A 22,990-nucleotide genomic window follows, 5' to 3' on the forward strand; every position below is an offset into this window, starting at 1 on the left:
GCAGGTCATTCCACAAGCTGGGCACAGTCCAGGAAAAAGTCTGTGAGAGTGATTTTGAATCTCTTAGGGATGGCACCACAAGGCGTCGTTCACTTGTAGAGCACAAACTTCTGGAGGGCGCATAAGATTGAACTAATGAGTTTAGGTATGTTGGCGCTGTGCCAGTGGTCGTCTTGTAGGCAAGCATCAGTACCTTGAATTTAATGCGAGCGGCTACTGGTAGCCAGTGTAACCTGATGAGGAGAGGAGTAACATGAGCTGTTTTTGGCTCATTGAAGACAACCCTGGCTGCTGCATTCTGGATCAGTTGTAGAGGCTTGATAGTACATGCAGGAAGGCCCGCCAGGAGAGCATTACAATAGTCCAGTCTGGAGAGAACAAGAGCTTGGACAAGAAGTTGGGTGGCTTGCTCTGACAGTTTGGGAGCCAAATGTGAAAAAACTCTACCTCCTTTAGTGGACTTTGCTATCCTAGGTACTATCAAAAGTCCAGCGTTTTGTGACCTTAGGGAGTGTGATGGGTTGTAGCATGGTAGAAGACTAGTTAGGTACACAGGAGCTAAACCATTAAGGGCCTTATAAGTAAGTAATAATATTTTGTAACTGATACGGAACTTAATAGGTAGCCAGTGCAGAGACTGTAGTATTGGGGTAATATGATCATATTTTCTTGACCTGGCAAGGACTCTAGCTGCTGCATTTTGTACTACCTGTAGCTTGTTTATTGAGGACGCAGGACAACCACCTAGCAGTGCATTACAATAGTCCAGTCTAGAGGTCATGAATGCATAAACTAGCTTTTCTGCATCAGAAACAGGTAACATGTTTCGTAGCTTGGCAATGTTTCTAAGATGGAAGAATGCTGTTTTTGTAACATGGGAAATATGATTTTCAAAAGACAAGTTATTGTCTAATATAACACCCAGATTTTTGACAGTAGAGGAAGTAACAGTACAACTGTCTAATTGCAAATTGTAATCTATGAGATCCTGTGTAATGTTTTTTGGTCCAATAAGTAATATCTCTGTCTTATCTGAATTTAATAGGAGAAAATTATTGGTCATCCAATCTTTTACATTTTTAACACACTCTGTTAGCTTAGATAATTTAGAAGTTTCACTTTGTCTTGTTGAGATATATAGTTGAGTTTCATCAGCATAACAGTGGAAACTAATCCCGTATTTTCTAATGATATTACAAAGGGGCAACATGTATATTGAAAATAGCAGAGGACGCTTTTTACGATACAAATCATTACAAAGCAAGTTTACAGGTATACAGTACTCTTTTTACGATACAAATCATTACAAAGAGCGATCAGACAGGTAGGATCTAAACCAGCTTAAAGCCTGCCCTTGAATACCTGTATAGGTTTGTAATCGATCTATGAGTATGTCGTGATCTATGGTGTCGAAAGCAGCACTGAGATCAAATAAAACTAGCAATGAGATGCAGCCTTGGTCTGATGCAAGAAGCAAGTCATTTGTAATTTTAACAAGTGCAGTTTCTGTGCTATGATGGGGCCTGAAACCCGACTAAACATTCTTCATAGAGATAATTTTTTTGCAGGTAGGAGCACAATTGAGCAGACACAACTTTTTATAAAATTTTAGACATAAATGGAAGATTTGAAATAGGTCTGTAATTTGCCAGTTCACTAGGATCTAGTTGTGGTTTCTTAATAAGAGGCTTAATAACCGCCAGCTTGAATGGTTTTGGGATGTGACCTAAAGTAAAGTTAATAATATTGAGAAGCGGTTTTTCTGCTACAGATAACAACTCTTTCAGTAATTTAGTGGGTACAGGATCTAATAAACATGTTGTTGGATTAGATGCAGTGATAAGTTTATTTAGCTCTACCTGTCCTATAGTTGTAAAGCACTGCAGTTTATCTTTGGGTGCGATGGATAAAACTAAAGTATTAGACGCTGTAGAATCTACATTTGCTATTGTATTTCTGATGTTATCTATTTTATCAGTGAAGAAATTCATAAAGTCGTTACTATTTAACTGTGAGGGAATATTTAGATCGGGTGGCGTCTGGTAATTTGTTAATCTAGCCACTGTGCTAAATAAAAACCTTGGATTGTTTTGGTTGTTTTCTATGAGTTTGATATGCTCGGCCCTGGCAGTTTTTAGAGCCTGTCTATAGCTGGACATAGTTTTTCCACGCAATTCTAAAAACTTCCAAGTTAGTTTTTCTCCATTTGCGCTCAAGACTACGAGTTTCTTTCTTGAGAGTTGGTATTACTTTTGTACCATGGCACAGTACGTTTTTCTCTAACCTTTTTCAATTTGATGGGGGCAACAGCTTCTAATGTATTAGAGAAGATAGTGCCCATGTTGCCAGTCATTTTGTCTAGTTCATTCGTATTGGGGGCAACAGTTTGCAGTTGAGATTAATCAGGCAGGTTATTTGCGAATCTGTCTTTGGTGGCTGGAACAATAGTTCTGCCTGGACGATAACGCGAACCTATATAGTTATTATCATCAATACGCAGAATGCTCGATACAAGAAAATGGTCAGTAACATCATCACTTTGAGGCACGATATCTATGTCAGTAAGATCGATTCCATGCGATATAATTAAATCTAGCGAGTGGGCCCAGTGACATTTTGCTTTACTCCAAAACAGTTTAATAAGTTAGTAAACGCAAGTCCTAATGCATCATTTGTATTATCAACGTGAATGTTAAAATCTCTGAAAATTAGTGCTTTATCACCGGTAACCAACAGGTCTGAGAGGAAATCTCCAAATTCTTTTAGGAATTCTGTATATGGCCCTGGTGGTCTATACACAGTAGCCAGAGCAAGAGATATGAGAGATTTCTTTTGCGTATCTGACAGTGTAACATTAAGCATAAGCATTTCGAATGATTTAAACCTGTATCCTGTTTTCTGGGTAACATTGAGAATATCACTATATATTGTTGCAACACCTCCCCCACGACCAGTCTGACGGGGCTCATGTTTATAACAGTAGTTTGGTGGAGTAGACTCATTTAGACCAATATAATCATTTGGTTTGAGCCAGGTTTCAGTCAAGCAGAGTACATCAAAACTATTATCTATGATCATTTCATTTACAATAACTGCTTTGGGTGTGAGTGATCTTATCAAACTTTAGAAATTGTTTTGTTCAATTATTTTACATTTATCTGGTTTAATCACGATAAGATTTTTTCTAGATCCTACATTAAATTTATATTTTGACCTCACTATTCGGGGAACAGACACAGTCTTAATAGATTGTACAGCGCACGTACTTCTAACTTTTAAGCGGGTAGAACAAAAGCCATCATAGCAGTTATTTGAGAATTGGCTTACTAGTCAAATGGAGCGTAGAGTCCTGGAGATGTTGTCCGACAGGAGTTCTGCTCCGACTCTGCTGGGGTGCAGGCCATCAGCGCTAAAAAAAAAAAAGCCTAGGACACTCCCAGAAAAGATTCCAATTATTAACAAAGAGCAGTTTCTGTTCTTTACACCATGACAATAACCATTCATTTAGAGCAAAAAGTCTACTGAACCTTTCGTGTCCTCGTCGATACGTGGGCAGTGGTCCTGACATGATGATCGTCGCCGCGGACGTCGTGCTGCGAACCGTCTCGATCAGGCTCTTGAAGTCCCTCTTCAGCGTCTCCGTCTGCCGCTGCATGGTGTCGTTAACCCCGGCGTGAAGCACGACCGCTCTGGGGCTCTCGTCAGCCTTCAGGATCGCAGGTCTCTGTGCAGAAACATCGAGAACACGAGCACCAGGGAAACAGTGAGTGTGCACTTTACCTTTGGCTAACGTAGCACGGACGTGTCGGACGATGGAGTCTCCGACAATCACAGCATCACGTTCCGTCTCGCGGAGGGGAGAAAAGCGGTTCCGTGTGGAGATCTAGAAGACCGGAGGGGGAGAAGTTGTCCCACGGGGCCTGGCTCACGTCCTCCGCTGCGGATGCACCCAGGGTCCCTGGTGTCCCAACGCCGGAGTGAAGGACATCTGGGCAGATCGCGTCCTGGGTGCACCGGGCCTGTGCAGAGAAACACACGGCGTGGAGGTGGTGGGACTGTTAGTAGCACACTGCATACTTACCCTGGACTTGTGAGCGTCAGCCCGGGAGGATTCCCTCGTGGCTCTCCGCTCTCTCAGCTGGGCCTGCCTCTGCTCCAGGACCCGAATCTGCTTCTCCACGGCCTCCAGCTCGAGCTGCACCGAATGCAGCTTGAACGTGTCATCACCTGCACTCAAAGGTAGACAAACATCCACCATTAAATCAAGTAACAGTGAGTAAAGCAGTTGTAATGTGTGTGAATATAGTATTAGCAATGCACGCGGATTTAGCGACAACCACGCTGGTGATGCTAATGGGCTATAAGCTACTAGCGGACTCGGGAAATCAAAATAAAACTAGTGATAACAAGGCGCTTTGATTGTTTTTGTTGTAGAATACGATATATATTCGAGGATATATATAAATAATACGAGGATATATTCACATGTTATAGAAACGAAAATGATGGTGTATAAAATAGATTTCAATAATAAAAATTAGACGATAGAGAAATAACGTGACGGAGCTCAAACTAGAGGCATACGGCAGCAACAAACAGTTTATATCCTGTGTTAATGCATATTCAGTCTTTTACTTGTGCTTCCGAACTTATCAGGAGTTTGTTTGAATTTTAGTCTAGCTTCATGTTCAATCTGACTCCAGTTTCACGTGATCATTAAATTTGGGCAATATTTCTATCAAAAGCTGATCACAGATATCGATTGTTTATTAATTTAGATATTTGAGTATTCTGGAAATCCCATACTTTCAATTATTTGTTCATTAGGGACCAGGTACCACACAAGAATTACACTTCGGCTGATAGTGAACATATGGACACAAACTCATCAGTTCTGAACTTACTCAGAGAATGCAGAGTGGTTATAATACCTTTAAGTGAGCTACACCCTGCATGCTCATAACAAAAAAGTGTATTTCTCTCTATAACCACAGAGCTACATCGTGTTAAGTCAGCGACAGTCAGAAATCTGAAGCCCCTAATGGTGTTCCCCATGGTTCATCCATTGTTGCTACAGTATGATCTGTCCTGAACACAGATTTGCGGAAATACCACTACGCATGAATCTACTTGAAAAATGATTTCAGAAGAGATCAGAATACATAAAATATAACAATTAATTATCAGTCAGGTAAATATGTATTATGTGAATTACATAGTCAATTAAAAGACATCAAATCCTCAAAGATAAATCTAAAATTAAAGGATGCATTCCTGACTTTGCCTATTTAAGTTAGATCTAGATGGAGTATTAGATTCATGGCTGACCTGGGAAATAAATAGAATCGCCACGCAATCTTTTGTCAGTTTCCTTATATACTTAGATCAGACAACAAAGAAACATTCAAATCAGTTGTAAAAACATGAAGACCTTTTGGTGTGTTAGGTTCTCGTGGCCCCAGGGTCACACCTGGCTTGGACACCCCCTCCTCAGCAGAACACAATTCTACAAAAGTTTTCAATATTTCTCATAATACAAGTGACTACTGTGAAATTGAGATCAATTCACCAATCACACAAAGACCTTTAAAATGACACCAAACATGAAAAGCTTACGATCATGAATCCTGAAGATATAGTAAATGTTTTATATGAGCATAGCAACTTTTAGTTGCCTGGACCATGTGCCCAGGGGGGAAGGATGGGTGAAAGGACCAAAGAGCAAATGGTCTTTCTTACAGATCTTCCTATCTGATCAAAGCCCATTGTTTTGTGGCATGGCATTTGCATTGCGAGAGTTCCTGAGTGTTTGGCTTCACCAAGAATTAATTTCATAAGGAAATAATTTCACTCCTTTCAGTATTATCCTTGTTACTACAAACTAATTATATGGTTAAGCCAAGTTTATGTCTCATTACTGTACAGCGGCCCAAATTGATGGGGGCGAGCCGGGTGCTGTTGATGTTTGACAGTGTTCTTTTTCTAAAGTACTGGACTATATACAGGATGTGTGTTTTTTTTTTTTTTTTTTCCTGAATGGAAGTGTTGATGTTGTGTGTATAAAAAATAAATAAAAATTTGATCAAAAAAAAAAAAGGAAGCCAGGAACGAGGAGACGAGATATTCTCGAAACGAGAGTCTTTAATAATCCAAATGGGGAACATAGAGCACATGGAAGACATTCAAGAACTGACAAACACAAACTAAATGGACTAGGGCTTATAAAGACAGGATAAATTGGGGAAAAACAGGTGCATGGAATAATTAACAGTGACACGGAACACATGTGGAGGGCAAACACAACAATGATTCCAGGGGCGTGACATTACTCCCCCCTCCCGGAAGGTGCGTACTCGCACCGTAGGAACACCATGGGGAGGGGAGTGGGTGGGAACTTGGGAGGAGGCTCAGGAGGAGGATGGATATCCAGGAGGGGGCCGGCATACAAGTCCAGGGAGGAGACAACAGAGGGAGGAGCCAGGGAGGAGATAGGAGGAGCTTGGAGCAGGAGGAGTCCACCTGGACCCAGGCCACAGCCATGATGTCGATCCACGGTGGAGCCGATGGAGGGAGAAGCTACGGAGGAGAAATGACTCCAGGGGGCCTACCAACGGCGGCGGAGCTGGTGGAGGAGGAGCCCAAGGCAGAGATGGCGAGCCAACGAGCCAGGGGGACACCGAGGATCCAGGGGGCCGACTGAGGACCAAGGTGCAACTTAGGACCAAGGTGCGGAGCGACGAGGCGCAGCTAGTGGAGAGGAGTCCACAAGCGATAGCGGGTCAATGCCCGACCAAGGTGGAGCCAGAGGGACGAGGGAGCCCTGTGGAGCTGATGGATTGATGGATGACGGTGGAGGAAAAGGAGCTAGGAGACAAGGTGGAGCCGCTGGGTCTACGGGCCGGGCAGAGTCCGGGCCTCTGAGGCTGTAATCGGAGGTGAGGGATACTCCAACCCCGGCAACGTTGGACGATGGCAGTCCCGCAGGGCTCGCACCGCAATGATGGTGTGCTGAGAGTGAACAGAGGGGCTGCCAGACGACAGTGGTGAAGGAGGCTGGTGCGGGTGGGAGGGCAGGCATTTTTGAGGAGCAGGCACTGGAGGGCATTTTCGAGGAGCAGGTACTGGAGGACCGGAAGCCACCTCAGGGCTGGACGAGGGAACCAAGGATGAAGGAGGGCTGGACAGAACCAGTGGAGATGACAGAGAGAGGAGAGGGGGCAGTTCGATCTCCATTTCAGAACCTCAGTCTGTTAGATCCGGTGGGCTTTGGGCTTAAGCTCCGCACAGTGGGGAGATGGTGGGCTGGGCTTTGGGTCGGGAGTGGCACTGGCAATTAATTCCTGGGAACCGGCGGGGAATGGAGATCCATTTCTCGCCAATGTCCACTCCACAAAGGCAGTGAATTCTGCTCAAGGGCCATCTTCGGACGACGGCGCTCTGCACGCAGTGTCGAGGCTGGCATCACAGAACATGCAGAGTGCGTCGTCCGGACAGTTGGTGAGATGGACCACAGCCAGAAACAATCTGGTATGACCCTCGAGCAAATTTTTTCCCACTCCAGCAGGGGGAGGATCAATTCGGGGCGGAGGAGTGGATCCATGGGGCACAACAGAAAGAAAAACACTGGGAGAAAATTGAAACAAAATGGAGGGGAAACACGCAATAAACGTTTCAGTTGGTTCTTCAATCACACCACACAAGGAGTCAAGGAAGCCAGGAACGAGGAGATGAGGAATTCACAAAACAAGAGTTTTTAATAATCCAAATGGGGAACATAGAGTACATGGAAGACATTCAAGAACCAACAAACACAAACTGAATTGACTAGGGCTTATAAAGATAGGATAATTGGGGAAACACAGGTGCATGGAGTAACTAATTAACAGGGGCAATGAACACATGTTGAGGGAAAACACAACATAATGAGTCCAGGGGCGTGACACTGAGTCCTTAGCCATCTTCAAGAATCGGCTAAAAACACATCTCTTCCATCTTAATTTGACCCTCTAACTCTAGCACTCTATATTCTAATTCTATTCTAATTTATATTCATTTGCTGCTTGCTTTCAAAAAAAAAAAAAAAAACAAACAAAAAACTTAACACTAGCTTTCTAATCTTTTTGTATTCTGTTTTCTTTTTATTATACAGTTAATGAAAGCAAAATAAAAAAAACAGCTAACACTAGCTTGCTCTATTCTTTTCCTATTCTACCCATTTTCTTTTTTATTTATTATATTATAAAAAAAACCTTGCTACGTGTACTGCGTTACGCTAACTGTGTCACGGAGTCACCAGTTACACCTGCCACACCATCAGAGTCCAATCACCCGACTCCGCCCATCCGCTCATTATCACCAGATTACTGAAGTCACCACACCTGCACCCGATCATCACTGCCACTTCTTAAGCCCACACTTCCTTTCACTCTCTGTCTGGGTAGAACTTTATGTTAATGAGTCTTCGCAGTGTCAGCGAGGCGGCGTTTAATTTCGATATCTCTCAGCGAGACACCGGAGGGTTGGTGGTTTGGTGCAGACGCAAAGTGAGAATCGACGATCGGTGGGAAATTTGGAAAACGGATTATTATATTTATTGGGATCTTAAGGCGGTGGGGCACGACTGTTCCGTGAATGGATCAGAGGTAGGTGGGGGGGAAATGGATAATATGGAAGGGAGAGGGGAAGAAAGGGGAGGGTTGGGGAGGGGACAGGAGAGTGATAAACATGATAAGAGAAATAAAAGGATAAGGAGTGATAGTGTTGAGGATTCTGAATGGGATGAAGAAAACCAGGAAACTTCTCAAGAAAGGAGGAGAGAGATTTATGATGTTGTAATACCGTTTAATGAAAAGAATCAGGGGATTATGAAGAAGGTTAGCCCGTTTGTGCTAACAACAACACTAGCAAACAAGATAGGGGAGATTGAGTTTGCAAAAAATCCTTAATGATGGGAATTTATTGGTAAGATGTGCTGATGATGGGCAAATGAAAAAAGCCCTAAACATCAAGGATATAGCAAAGTGTAAGGTGGAAAACACAGGAAGGGTGGGAATGAGGAAAAAAGATGGAAGGGTAGGGGTGATAACAGGGGTGCCATTGAGTGTTACAATGGGGGAATTAATGAAGAATATCAAGGGAGCAAAAGTTGTGAATGTCCAAAGGATGAAAACATCAAGAGATGGAGAGGTAAAGGACACAGAAACAGTTTCAATAGAATATAAGGAAGAAATACTGCCAAAAAAAATATACTTAGGATTCATGAGTTATCCAGTGAGGATGTTTATTCCAAAAACTATTGAGGTGTTATAAATGTCAAAGGTTTGGTCACACTGCAATGAACTGTAATAGGCAGAGAAGATGTGCTAGATGTGGAGGGGACCATGATTATGGAAAATGTGGCTCAGGGATACCACCAAAGTGTTGTAATTGTGGAGGAAACCACAATGTGGCATTTAGTGGATGTGAAGTTATGAGAAGGGAGATTAACATTCAAAAGGTGAGAATGCAAAAAAGAATAACATATGCAGAAGCTGTCAAGGTTTCAGGGGAAAAAGATAACAAGCGGAATGAAGAGGTAGATGTGGAGACACTAGAGAGCAGGCAAAGTAGCTTTGAAGGAGTGTTTGTGAAAAAAACTGATTTAGTTACATTCATAGCAGGAGTGATAAATAGCACAGCAGAAGTAAAATCTAAAAATGACAAAATTCAGTTGGTGGTTAAAGCAGCAGTCAATCACCTGGGATTAACTGGACTGACATGGGAAGAAGTGAGGGAGACCCTTACTAATCAGTCAAGTCAAGAGTCATCATGGGTTGGTTAACAATATTAATGGTTATTATTTTACAATGGAATGCCAGGAGCTTACTGGCTAATGGACAAGAATTTAAACATTTTTTTGAATGAGTTGAATGAGAAACCAGATGTAATTTGTATTCAAGAATCCTGGTTGAAGCCACATCTAGACTTTGTGATTCATGGGTATACAATAATTAGAAGAGATAGGAATTCTGGGGAGGGGGGGGGGGGGGGTGTGTTATATTTATTAAGGTGGGTGTATCATATAGATTACTGGACAAAGGGGATGATCAAGAGTATATAGTGGTGGAGGTGTGGGAAAGGGGGGGGGGTAGTTAGTATTATTAATTACTATAACCCATGTAAGAGGTTGGAGCTGGACAAGCTTCTAAGATTACCAGGGCAAGATAGACAAAAAATAATCTGGTGTGCAGATTTTAATGCTTACAGCTCGGTATGGGGAAGTGTACATACAGATACTAATATAAAAAATAATTGAAGAATTGATGGAAGAAAGAGAATTGGTGTGCTTAAATGATGGAAGAGGAACTAGAATAAATGTTTCAACAGGGAAAGAGTCTGTATTAGACATAACATTAGTATCTAGTGTGTTGGCTGGAAATACTAAATGGGAAGTGTTGACAGGAACAACAGTGGGAAGTGATCACTACCCTGTCTTGTGCTCAGTGGGTGAGAAATTGGAAGTGGGAACAGAAGATACAATTTCTAGGTGGAATTTTGGTAAAGCTGATTGGGAAAGGTTTAAGAATTCGTGTGATGATGCAGGTGTCAGGAAGTATAGATGATGTTAACAATCAGATAACCTCTGCAATGATTATGGCAGCAGAGGAAGCTATACCTAAGACGAGAAGCAGGGCAAATCGAAAATTGGTACCTTGGTGGAATGAAGAATGTCAACAGGCAGTAAGGGACAGAAATAAAGCTTTCAGGAAGCTTAAAAGAACACATAATGTGCAACATCTAATGCAATACAAGAAGGAACAAGCAATAGTTAGAAGGAAAGTACGCCAAGCAAAGAGGAGTAGTTGGAGAAATTTCTGTGATGAAATAGGTAGAACTACACCAGTGGGGGAAGTTTGGGGAATGATTAAAAGAATGGGGGGAGATAGGAGGCAGTGGGAATATCCAGTTATGGTATTTGAAGAAGAAACTGCAGTGTCTAATAAGGAGAAGGCTGAGATGATGGCCAAATCATTTACAAGGGTTCATAGTTCAGAAAATCTGTCAGAAGTTGAGAGGAGGAGGAGATCTATAACTTTAAATCAACATCTTAATGAAGTGAGTAGGAAGGAAGAAACTGGAAGTAAGTTAGATGAGCCATTTACTTTGGCTGAATTGATTAGAGCAATAAAGAGGGCAAAACATACATCCCCAGGGAAAGATCAAGTGTGTTATTTAATGTTAAAACAGTTAGGGGAAGAATCATTGTTGAAGCTTCTGGAGATGTATAATAAAATATGGAAAGAGGGGAAGTTACCAGGTATATGGAAGGAAGCGATAGTGATACCAATAAGAAAACTGGGTAAGGATCCAACTAATCCTATTAGTTACAGACCAATAGCGCTCACATCCAATCTGTGTAAAGTCATGGAAAGGATGATAGCGGATAGACTGACTTATGTCCTTGAAAAAAAGAGGATTACTGGCTAAATGTCAAAGTGGCTTTAGGAAGGGAAGAAGCACAACAGATTCAGTGGTGAGATTGGAGTCTGAAATAAGAAAGGCACAAGCAAATAGAGAGTCAGTAATTGCAGTATTTTTTGATATAGAAAAAGCCTACGATATGATGTGGAAGGAGGGGTTATTAATCAAATTAAGTAAGATAGGGGTTGAAGGAAGAGTGTTTAATTGGATAAGAGATTTTCTGTTTGGAAGGAAAATACAAATAAGGATTGGGGCAGATTTATCAGATCAATACATAGTTGATAATGGCACACCTCAAGGCAGTGTGATAAGTCCATTACTTTTCATTATTATGATTAATGACGTATTTGGGAACAGTTCCAGAAGATATAGGAAGGTCTTTGTTCGCAGATGATGGTGCGTTATGGAAGAAAGGAAGGAATATATTACTAGGAAAATACAGGAAGCAATTGATATAGTGGTGGAGTGGGGATATAATTGGGGGTTTAGGTTTTCTATAGAGAAAACTCAGTCAGTCTTTTTTACAAGAAAAATAATTCAGGAAGGACTGAAGTTAAGAATGTATGGGAGAGATTTGGAGAAAGTTGGAACTTTTAAATTTCTTGGAATTAATTTGGATTCACGTATGACATTTGCAGAACATATCAGGAGAATTGAAGAAAAGTGTAAAAGAGTAATAAATGTAATGAGGTGTTTGAGGGGAAAAGAATGGGGTGCAAGTAGATTAGCAATGAAGAAAATATATGTGGCCCTAATCCGATCAGTGTTAGATTATGGATGTGTGGTTTTTGGTTCTGCAGCTCAATCTCTGTTAAAAAAGCTTGATGTTATCCAGGCACAGGCCTTGAGGCTGTGTTGTGGAGCTTTTAAAACTACCCCAGTATCAGCATTACAGGTAGAAATAGGAGAATGTCCTTTAGAGATAAGAAGGAAGCAGTTGATGGCAAATTATTGGGCAGGATTACAGGGGCATAATGATTCTCATCCTACTAAGGCAATGTTACAGGAGAGCTGGGAATATGGGAAAAGGAAAAAGGAAAACTTTGGTAGGATTGGAAATGACACAGCTAAAGAATTAGGAGTTTTTTAATTTGAGGGTAAGTTGCACAGTTGTTTATCCAGAGATGGCTCCCTGGAAGTTAGTTTGGTCTGAGGTAGATTGGTATGTGTTGGAGGAAAAAAGGAGGGCAAAGGGAGGTATAAATCTAAAAATGGTGTTCAACAATCGGATAGCAGAAAAGTATAATGATTACACGCAGGTTTATACAGATGGCGCTAAGGAACCAGAGACTGAAGTAACAGGATTGAGTGTGGTGGTTCCAAGTAAAGGAATTGGAATTAATAGAAGAACCTCTAATATGTTAGGGGTTTATACAGTGGAAATGCTGGCAATATTAATCGCTGTACGGTGGGTGGAAAAGTCAGGGCAGCATAAAGTATTAGTTTGTTCAGATTCATCTTCAGTGTTAGCAAGTATAAGGTCATTTTATTCAAAAAGTCGGCAAGACATACTGTATGAAGTTCTACAGTCAGTTACAAGAATATTTAATCAAGGAAGGCAGATACAATTTTTATAGTTACCAGGACATGTAGGGATAAAGGGAAATGAAATGGCAGATAAATTAGCCAAAACAGCGTTAACAAAAGAAAACATAGAAATGCAAGTAAGTATCAGTAAAGCAGAGGTTAAAAGTGTGATATGGAAGACAATAAATCAAATGTGGCAAGAGAGGTGGGATAGAGAGGGAAAAGGAAGGCATTTATATCAAATCCAGAGGGATGTTAAGTGTACAGTGATTGGAAGTGGAAATAGCAGAGAGGAAACAGTTATCTCTAGGTTAAGATTGGGACATTGTTTATTAAACAAAAAAAAAGTTAATAGGAAAACATGACACAGGATTGTGTGAGGTGTGCAAGGAAGAGGAGTCAGTGGAGCATGTGGTCTTTAGGTGCAGCAGGTATGATGTTCAGAGAGAGCTGATGAGGAATAAGTTGAGAGAGATAGAGGTTCAGGACATGACATTAAAAGGGCTATTGAGCACGCAACATAGGGCTCAGACTAGAATTCTTATGGGTTTCTTAAGGGACACAGGGGTTTATAATAGAGTGTGAAGAGTCATAGGAGTTGTGAGGAAGGGTATAACTGTTATTATTGTAATTATCATTATATATCAAGTTTTTTTTTTTTTTTTTATTTTTTTATTATTATAATAGAGTAGCATAATGGTGAAGGGAGTGGATTGATATGGGATTTATATGGGAGTAGCAGGTAATGGGGTGAATTAATTGGAATTGGTGAACCTGTTGTAGAGGGTGGCGGTAATGCACCAATTATGCTGGATGCCAACCGCCGTTAAACATTAAAAAGATGAAGAAGAACACTCTCTGTCTGGTCTCGTCAGAGATTCACTGACTCTACTCTCTGTGCTACCCTAGGAATCATCTGAATACCTGAATGTCTGATCATCCTGCTTATCTACCATCATCTGTCATCCGTGTCCTGTCAGTTCCTCCTGTGTCCACCCTTCGTCTGTACAGCAAGTATCCTCAAGTCATCCACTTAACACCCCACTCTGCTCCAATTCCTCTGCAAGACTGTGTGATACCATCTTCTGTCTCCATATCTCAAATAAACCTCTACTTACCGGCATACCCTGTTGTCTCTTTCTTCAGTTCGTTTGTTTTAGCACTTTTATATCATTGCTCTTTTGTTTGTTTTGGTTGCTTCTATCGTCTTCATTTGTAAGTCGGTTTGGATAAAAGCATCTGCTAAATGACTAAATGTAAAATATTGAGAACATTTCACTAATAAAACCAAGAGATGTTTTCTTATTATTATAATTTTTTTTTAAGGGAACAATTCATTTTGAGGCTTGAATTGAGGAACTGATTAAGATGATAAAATTAGAAAAGAAGGCTTCCTATTTACTTTAAGATAATTAGCTCAATTATGCAGTTTTATTTTGATGGTGATTGTTAGTTCCCAGCATGCTTTGACTATAGGTGGACATGAAGAATAAGTATTTGAATTAAGTGCTATTTTATGTGTTTTTGAATGAAGGGAAACATTTGTTAATGTTCAGTTGTGTATTATGAGGCAAACTAAGATTGCTATGGGGACAAAAAGTAATGCCATTAAGTTATCATTTTTAAACATTTGCTCACTTGAAATTATATAATTTCTGATCAATGACTTAATAACCACAAACAACTTGGATTACGAAATTCACTATAGCATCTATAAAGACAGCCTTCATGCTTTCTATGTGGAACTAGCCACAGCTAGACAGACCTTCTTCTCAAACCTATATTATTATAAGCAGTAACTTAAATAACACTCACACTCTTTTTGCTACTGTTGAGAGACTGACACCCCAAGTAAGACTGCCAGTGAAATGCTCTCTGACAATGAGCTTGCTTCCCTATTTTCTTAAGATCAATAATATTAGAAAAGCGATTAATACATCCTCTAATTATGCAGAAGTCAGACAGATTTTGACCACAATCTCAAAAAAGAAATTACTGTCTGTTTTTGAAGCAATTGATATGCACAATTTAGAAATAGTGCAGCACCTTATATCGTCAACCTGCTATCTTGAAACAACATGTGCTATCCCACATATATAAATATATATTTTTTTTTTTCCCCAAAAGTGTGCTGAACTGTTTAGAAGCAGATCTCTTAGAATTGGTGAGTGCCTCACTTCTCTCTGGGACTTTTCCAAATTCCCTGAAAACTGCAGTTGTTAAGCCCCTCCTGAAAAACACCATTTTGAGCAACTATAGACCAATAACAAATCTTCCTTTTATAGACAAGATTATTGAAAAAGTTGTTTTAAATCAGCTGAACAATTACTTAAACTCAAATGGGTACCAAATGGATAGAGAGACTGGAAAACTGAAAACGCGTTTTCTGGGAGGTTATCATGTGAGTATAGAAGATCATAAATCTAAGTGGATGTCCATGATGTGCGGAGTTCCACAAGGCTCAATTCTTGCACCGCTCTTGTTTAGCCTGTATATACTCCCACTAAGTCAAATAATAAGAAAAACCCAAACTGCCTTTCACAGCTATGCTGATGATACCCAGATTTACCTAGCCTTGTCGCCAAATGATTACAGCCCCATTGACTTCCTCTGCCAATGCATTGATGAAATTAATAGTTGGATGTGGCAGAAATGCCTTCGGTTAAACAAAGAGAAAACTGAAGTTATTGCATTTGGAAACAAAGATGAAGTTCTCAAGGTGAATGCATACCTTGACTCTAGGGGTCTAACAACTAAAAATCAAGTCAGGAATCTTGGTGTGATTCTGGAGACAGACCTTAGTTTCAGTAGTCATGTCAAAGCAGTAACTAAATCAGCATACTATCATCTAAAAAATATTGCAGGAATTAGATGTTTTGTTTCCACTCAAGACTTGGGGAAACTTGTTCATGCCTTTATCACCAGCAGGGTGGACTACTGTAATGGTCTCCTCACCGTCCTTCCCAAGAAGACCATTAGACAGCTGCAGCTCAACCAGAACGCTGCTGCCAGGATTCTGACTAGAACCAGAAAATCTGATCACACCAGTCCTCAGGTCCTTACACTGGCTTCCAGTTATATTTAGGATTGATTTTATAGTACTTTTACTTGTTTATAAATCATTCAATGACCTATGACCTAAATACATTGCAGATATGCTCACTGAATATAAACCTAACAGAGCACTCAGATCATTAGGATCGAGTCAGTTAGAAATACCAAGGGTTCACACAAAACAAGGGCAGTCTGCTTTTAGTTATTATGCCACTGCAGTTGGAACCAGCTTCCAGAAGAGATCAGATGTGCTAAATCAGTAGCCATATTTAAATCTAGACTCAAAACACATCTGTTTAGTTGTGCTTTCACTGAATGAGCACTGTGCTATGTCCAAACTGATTGCACTGTATTTTATGTATCATCATTTTCTATTCTTAACCGTTTTAATTTCATTTCTAAATCAATTTTTTTAAATCATTTTAAAATGTAATTCCTTGTTTTATTATTGTGATTTTTTGATTATTTTAATTACTTTTATGTAAAGCACTTTGAATTACCATTGTGTACGAAATGTGCTATATAAATAAACTTGCCTTGCCTTTGTTTGACACTTGAAAGAGTTTCTGTTATGTTGAAGTTTCTATTGTTACCGTTGTGAGAGAATAGAGCCTATGGTAAGGTTGTGGAGAACTACATGTAACACTATAAGGCATGATGCTTTGTTCAGTCAGCAGTAACTTTGCTAATACTAGTAAAGTAACAAGCATTTTCTTACTTCAGCTGTCTAGCTGTATATCATCCTCTAATTGTACAAGATAACTCAAAGTTAAATACAAACAGGCCTTGCCCAAAATTACAGACTTTTTGACAATTCAACTTAAAAAAAAACTTAAAACTGAACACATTTCACTTATAATATTACATTTCTTGTGCCATAGATTCAATTTAGTAGAATTTACATGATGTTATTCAGGTAGGTTCCATTACAAAATCAAGACTTAAAAACTAATTTAATAAAACTAATATAATGTTGTTTTTTTTTATATTCAAAGTATTTTATATGTGAACCACAAGAAAATTACCTTGAAAACATATATCCATATAAATGAATATTAATCTTGACTGATATTTGTAAAAGATAAAAAAAAAAAAAAATCAAACAAATAAATAAATAATGTAAATTTGGTGTATTTATCCTGCGTGCTTTTCATGTTCTTTTCTGTTTTCTGAGAAGGAAAAAAACAATAAACAATCCTCTTTCATTTTGCTATTTTAAATATTGTTGCATATTTTATCAAAACTTGCCGTATTTTATTGTAATATTATATTAATATTTATTTCCTCTGGGTGGTGCTGGTTGTTCTTTCTTGCTGCAAAATCATTCAACACAAAAGCATTGACTGAGCTCTCATTAGTGTAGATCGTTACGGACTCAATCTGTGAAACTGGGAATGAAATGAAATATATAAAACGATGAATAATGTAAAGAGTGTGGTTCCTCTGAATAATGATCCAGCAGTCCTACTGGCTTCAGTTTCTGCTGGATCTGTGATCATGTCTGTTAGTTCAGTTCAAACATAATGAACATAAACAAACCATCATCACGTCATCAACATCACAGAAATAATGAATGAACATCCACTGCTTCATGAGTCCATCATCGATTATCATGTTATTTCAATCTCAAGGTGTCAGTAAATGATGGTTTCATTTACCAAAAATAAACCTTTAAAATAGTCTTTCTACGACTATTTACAATGGGCACAATCTGCATAAGAGGTGAGACAATGGCCAATGACAGCAGTAAGAGTAAAATTCATAGAATTATGCACAAGTTAGCTTTTACAATATCATATGAATTTGTTGAAACTATATGAATTATTAGTACTTTAACGTAACACCTTGTTGAGGGTTCTTCCTGATGGGGCCGTGGGGTGTATAAACCAAAGCTTAAAGAGGTCATATGAAGATTTTGAAAAGATCATTATTTTGTGTATTTGGTGTAACAGAATATGTTGACATGCTTTAATGTTCAAAAAAACACATTATCAAATACTGTATATTATTGTAGGTCCTCTATGCCCCGCCTCTCTCAAACGCATCGTTTTCTACAAAGTCCCTCCTTCTGACAAGCACAGTCTGCTCTGATTGGCCAACTGACCAAGTGCATTGTGATTGGCTGAACACCGCAAGCACTCGTCGGATAATCGCGAGCTTCATCTTTCATAATCAATGTAAAGACAGTTAACAATTTCCTTAGTTTTACCATCAGTTCAAGCCCGAAAGGGAACAGAGTCACGTGACAGTCCCTGTCTCTCTCTCTCACACACACACATACACACACACACACACACACACACACACACACAATGTGCAAAACTCCGCATTTGAACAGTCAAAAGCAAATATTAAACTAATAACAAAACATACTTACAGTAGCTGATTCAGAGTCAGAATTACCTCCTCTCCTAGGTTCACCAAATGGTTGTCCATACAATGCGTTGCTGTTGTAAGTAATCTTAAAGAATAAGAAAATGTTGTTTTATAGTTTTAATATATCCATGTTAAGAGTGTGTTAGAAATGATCTGTGACCAAAATATTTGAGAGGAAGGACTATAAGGAAAGTAATTATTAACACATAAAACAAGGATGCATTCATTAAAGCAAATCAGTTATAACTAAATGTCTCCATCATTACCTGTGAAGAGCTGAACCTTTGAAGGACTTCAGCTTCCCTGGCAGCTTCTTCAAGATCATCACTAGGAGCTTCAAGATCAAGTCCCCTTTTAATTCTAGCAGCCTTCTGACATAACTGATCAAAATTAAATTCTGACCTTTAAAAATATGCCATGAAGAACAAGCCCACATGGAAAGAACCTATATGAGGATATATGCGCATATATGAAACCTATATGCAGTTTATATGCACATATATGATAATATATATGCATATATATGCCATATATAGGCAAAATTGAGGTGCATATATGTGCATATACAGGCCATATAGGTCTCCTGTATTGCTTCTTTATATCCACATATAAGCCCTATACAAACAAGATATGGCTCCTATATAGCTCATGGCAGGATCTGGTAATTTTGTAGCTCATATCTCACTTTGGCAACTGTCATACATGATGCCTAGCTCATATTTTCTATTATCAAGGCAATAACTAAAAAGAATTATGCAAGAACTTATGTATGTGCGAACACGTGAAATTGGGTTAATACAGCATTGTAGAGGCCAAAGTACAATTCATAGTATAATGTTAAAAAGGTAAATAATTTAATTTAGAAGTTCATGTAATGGGTAAAATGTTAAATACTACTTAAAAAGGTTAAAAGCATCTTAGAATTCATGTGTTTTATAGGTTTTGGGTACATATTGGTAAAATAGTGTACTACCTCTTTAAGAAAAGGCCAACTATATTACGTTGATTCTCATTATGTTATTCAGATCTTGAGAGCTGTGGAAGCGAATGGTTTTCTTACCTGCTAACTGCTAACTTCTAGTTACTTTTATTAGTAATCTTTTATTTCATTAGCGACTATAGAATAAGTGTATTAGTCAGCTCACATTTTCTTTTTTGTAAATTTGAAACCAAGGAATAAAACCGGAGATTTTCATCTTTTATTTCAACAACGTTTCTGAAGTGGATTTATTGAACTGTGTTGCTGGGCTGACAATGGACACTACAACTGGGACTAGCTGCTTGGAATAATATTAGACAGTTATTAGTGTAAGCCATCGCATATCTCAAGATTTCAAACCTCTATATTAGTAAGAAAACCTGCTTGACATTGGACAACGAGCCTTTGGAGAGGTTTGCGGAAAGTGGAACATAAATGAAGGTTGCGGTATTTTGACTTACAGTAAAATCAAGTATAAATTAAATTATTTATGTGATTCTTTAATATTTGGACGTAACAGATTTTTTTTCTTTTGTCTTTGTTCACAGATATGTGAATGTGGCCATGCAAAGTGTGTGACATTTCATTATCTACCCGGTATGAATTGCTAAAACATTTTAGGCTGAAACATTTCCACTATGGTCGCAATTGCCGGTATCCCTGTCTATATGCAGATTGCCCATGTACATTCACAAGTTGGAAGAATCTTTTGAGTCACACATATCAAACACACAGGAAGTTAACAGCAGCAAATGTTCAGTTAACTACATTCTTTTGTCAGACGTGTGCATGTAAGGAAATTTTAACTGAAAAAGAATACTTTGCTCATGTAAATCAACATCTTAGGCAGTATGAAAACGTAACTTGTATGTTTGAAGGATGTACGTTTGAGACAAACATATATGGAACATTTCACTCGCATAAAAATCGTAAACATAATCCCTACACTCTAAACGATTTTAAGGCAGGTGTTGTTAAACTCGCTGCTCAGTCAGACGAATCTGGTAGTACTGTAGATGATAGCCCCTCATCTTCTGCTGACATAGATTTTGTACCTCCGTTAGATGCAGATAGTGATATAGATACTTCAGATGACCTGCCGAAATTAGTAGAACAAAAAATAGCTGCAGTTTTTCTGAAGTTGGAAAACATTTTTCATGTGCCATCTACAGCTATTGATGAACTACTTGATGAACTACACTTCCTCTTAAGTACTGTGTCTGTGCCTGTAACTTGTAGCAGTCTTTCAGATTTTTTCAAAAACAAAAACCTTGAAGTTGATAGCTTAATTATTAAGGAACTAGCTGATGTACTGTGTAAATCTAACCCTTTAGTAAAATCAATAGGGAAAGATGGTCCCCTTTCAACAACTTATAAGAGAAAAGAGTACTATAAGGATTTGTTAAATATTGTTGAGCCAGTGGAGTTTATTCTGGACCAAAAAAAGAGCAGGACATTTCAGTATATCCCATTACTGCAGTCTTTACAGCAGCTACTTGATTGTACTGCAGTGTTAAACGGTATTATCAGTAGCCACGGAACACAGGAAAATACAGACCAGTTAGATAATCAGCAGTATCGCTCTATAAGAGACGGTTTGTATTTTAAGGACAACACTTTCCTGTCAGGTGATGAGTTGCGAATTTGTTTAACTTTGTACATCGATGATTTTGAGCTATGTAATCCCCTGGGTACATCGCGAAAAAAACACAAATTGTGTAGTGTGTACTGGATTCTGAATAACTTGCCACCAGGCTCTCATTCAGCACTGTCTTCCATTTATTTAACGGTTTTGTGCAAAAGTGACGATGTAAAGGTATATGGCTATGGAAAAATTCTAGAGCCACTTTTACAAGACCTTTGTACTTTAGAAGAGCATGGTGTTTTCAGCTCAAAACTTGGGAAGTTTGTCAAAGGAACAGTCCATAGTGTTGTAGCGGACAATTTGGGAGCCCACGGATTGGCTGGTTTTGTAGAGAGCTTCTCTGGCCAGTATATTTGTCGATTTTGTACTGCTCAGAAAGTAGATATTCAAACAAGGGATGTTCATTCAGGTGCTTTTTTGCTTCGAACAAAAGAAATACATGAAGCACATGTAAAGTCTGCACAGGAAACTGACACAAATTGCTTTGGTGTGAAGAGAGCGTGTGTTTTAACAGAAAATCTTCAACATTTTCACGTTAACACAGGCTATCCCCCAGATATAGTGCATGACTTATTTGAGGGTATTGTCCCTTCTGAACTGGCACTATGTTTCAGTGTTCTCATCTCTAAGAAGTATTTCAGTCTTGAATGTCTTAACACACGAATCGTCAAATTTCCCTATAAGTGGAGTGACAAAAAAAATCGATCTCAAGTTATACCAAACAGCTATTCATGTAAGAAGACAATAGGTGGCAACGCCCATGAGAATTGGAATCTAATTCGATTGCTTCCATTTCTAGTAGGAGACTTGATTCCAGAGGATGAGCTTGCTTGGCAAGTGATATTAGACCTGAAGGAAATTGTAGAATTAGCTGTGGCACCAGTTCACACTGATGAGACAATTGCTTATCTTGATGTCAAAGTGTCTGAACACAGACAGAGACTACTCGAGCTTAACCCGGACGTAAAGCTTTTACCTAAACACCACTATCTTGAGCATTACCCGCACCTGATTAAGTGTTTTGGGCCTCTTCTAGGTTTATGGACGATGCGATTTGAAGCTAAACATAGCTTTTTTAAACAAGTAGCTCGACACACAAATAATTTCAGGAATATTGCACTCACACTGGCAGCCAAACACCAGCAATTCATCAGTTACCACATATATTCATCCACACTCAATACATCAAATTTGGAAGTTTCAAATGTCTCTACAGTCCAGGTTATTGATGTTCTGAATAAGGAAGTTGTGTTGGCTCTCAGGCAGAAGTATCCAAATATCAGTCAAGTTCACCTTGCAAAAAGTGTCACCACTAGAGGAATTAACTACAAAAATGGAATGTTAATTGCATGTGGTTCAACTGCTGGAATGCCAGAATTTGCAGAAATTCTACAAATGTGCATAAGGGGAGATGAGCTGAGTTTCATTGTGCGTTTATTGTGTGCATGGTATAGAGACCACTTCAGATCTTTTGAGTTGACTTCTTCACCAGGTAAAGAGGTTGCCCTGGTTCAGCTTGAAGAACTGACAGACTGCTATCCACTTGTGGCCTATACAGTTTGTTCCAGACGTATGGTAACCCTGAAGAGACACATCGTCATCAAAGGTGTTATTTATAAGACTTTCAGTACCTTTTTTAAAAGAATGTAGTACTTTTAACATCAATGTTTTATTTATTAATAAGACAATTCCTATGTTTTTTGGGTCTACATTCTAGATTCAAAAATCAGGATGGCAGGACCAGTTAGCTTCAGAGTCCTTTTTGGAAGTGAAGATGATGCAAGAAAACTAACCATTAAATCCGGAATACCGTCTTCTGTGGATGAATTGGCTTTTGAAATTAAGACCTTCTTTGGAGTAACAGAGCAGTTTAGGCTTCAATACAAAGACGTAGACTTTGGAAACTAATTCATGAACCTCTTATCAATTTCTGATATTCAAGATCGCAG

The 22,990-nt window shown here is 39.1% G+C and overlaps 1 long non-coding RNA gene and 1 pseudogene across 1 annotated transcript; one reads left to right on the plus strand and one right to left on the minus strand.

Annotated features, from left to right (window-relative positions):
* LOC109092172 overlaps positions 1 to 22,990 on the minus strand; it is a 1,055,107-nt pseudogene that overhangs the window by 710,300 nt on the left and 321,817 nt on the right.
* Positions 19,945 to 22,939, plus strand: LOC122144440. The gene is made up of 3 exons (XR_006159705.1): positions 19,945 to 19,993; positions 22,534 to 22,647; positions 22,759 to 22,939. It is a non-coding gene; the product is annotated as an uncharacterized LOC122144440 (long non-coding RNA).

This window comes from Cyprinus carpio, unplaced genomic scaffold (genome assembly GCF_018340385.1).
Source record: "Cyprinus carpio isolate SPL01 unplaced genomic scaffold, ASM1834038v1 S000006675, whole genome shotgun sequence".
Lineage (NCBI taxonomy): Eukaryota > Metazoa > Chordata > Actinopteri > Cypriniformes > Cyprinidae > Cyprinus > Cyprinus carpio.